This window comes from Coenobita brevimanus, chromosome 29, assembly GCF_032717465.1.
Source record: "Coenobita brevimanus isolate Jiangsu-jjx chromosome 29, ASM3271746v2, whole genome shotgun sequence".
NCBI classification, from domain to species: Eukaryota; Metazoa; Arthropoda; class Malacostraca; order Decapoda; family Coenobitidae; genus Coenobita; species Coenobita brevimanus.
Genome location: NC_136982.1, coordinates 35023054 through 35024779, shown reverse-complemented (window position 1 = coordinate 35024779; position 1726 = coordinate 35023054).

Sequence of the window (1726 nt, the reverse complement as noted above, 5' to 3'; positions counted from 1 at the left end):
ATGCCTGGCATGAGCGGGCAGGTCTACTACACTGTACACGTTTGGTGTTTATTTTTCAAATGTTTTGGAATATTATTCAGAATGTTCCATCAAAACAAACATACGTATTATAATGGTTACTGTGATGAGACATACAGCATAATTCTCGTATTTTCAATGCTTTTATAAGTAAACACAGAGAGTTCTGATACCGAGACTAATACTGCTGACTGTGCTGTACATTTTTATGCACATTTCCTTGCAATAAATTCACTGTCGTCATTACATAACTTGTAATCTACTGGATTACTAATGAACTCTTATACTTACGGGTTTCGTAGCACGGCAAGAGAAGAGCCAACTTACCTGAAGAAAGAATAAACAATTAGTAAAAGGAAAGCTACTACTCTTAACAACACAATAATAATGGAATTAATGTGAAGCTGTATCCGAATAGATGTTTACAGTATGTACACTATATATATATATATATATATATATATATATATATATATATATATATATATATATATATATATATACCGAACATAGACTGTGTGTGTGTGTGTGTGTGTGTGTGTGTGTGTGTGTGTTTTACGGTACTTTCACCTCCTCAGTAAGATGGTGTATTTTATACTTTATTCTTTTTGTCTTCAGACGACTGTATTACGAAAGCCTTTTTGAGTCTGATGACATACCGGTGGCCTTCAGTAACTTTACTACTGGATGACGTTTCCACCAACCAGAATAAAATCGTACGATGGCAGAAAGAATATTATATCAAAAAGTCACTGATCTGAAGAGGTTAAGATAAAGAAAAGCTTATGCGATTATAACTGTCGCGAAAATCTTATTAAAACTTCTACAGCGCCATTCCTTTTTTACGAGGGTCATAAGGAGAGGATGGGGCAAACACGGGGGTGAAGGGTTTTATCTAATTACTGACTGACACACACGGGGTGAAGGGTTTTATCTAATTACTGACTGACACACACGGGGGTGAAGGGTTTTATCTAATTACTGACTGACACATACGGGGGTGAAGGGTTTTATCTAATTACTGACTGACACACACGGGGGTGAAGGGTTTTATCTAATTACTGACTGACACACACGGGGGTGAAGGGTTTTATCTAATTACTGACTGACACACACGGGGGTGAAGGGTTTTATCTTATTACTGACTGACACACGGGGGTGAAGGGTTTTATCTAATTACTGACTGACACACACGGGGGTGAAGGGTTTTATCTAATTACTGACTGACACACACGGGGGTGAAGGGTTTTATCTTATTACTGACTGACACACACGGGGGTGAAGGGTTTTATCTAATTACTGACTGACACACACGGGGGTGAAGGGTTTTATCTAATTACTGACTGACACATACGGGGGTGAAGGGTTTTATCTAATTACTGACTGACACACACGGGGGTGAAGGGTTTTATCTAATTACTGACTGACACATACGGGGGTGAAGGGTTTTATCTAATTACTGACTGACACACACGGGGGTGAAGGGTTTTATCTAATTACTGACTGACACACACGGGGGTGAAGGGTTTTATCTAATTACTGACTGACACACACGGGGGTGAGGGGTTTTATCTTATTACTGACTGACACACACGGGGGTGAGGGGTTTTATCTTATTACTGACTGACACACACGGGGGTGAAGGGTTTTATCTAATTATTGACTGACACACGGGGGTGAAGGGTTTCATCTAATTACTGACTGACAC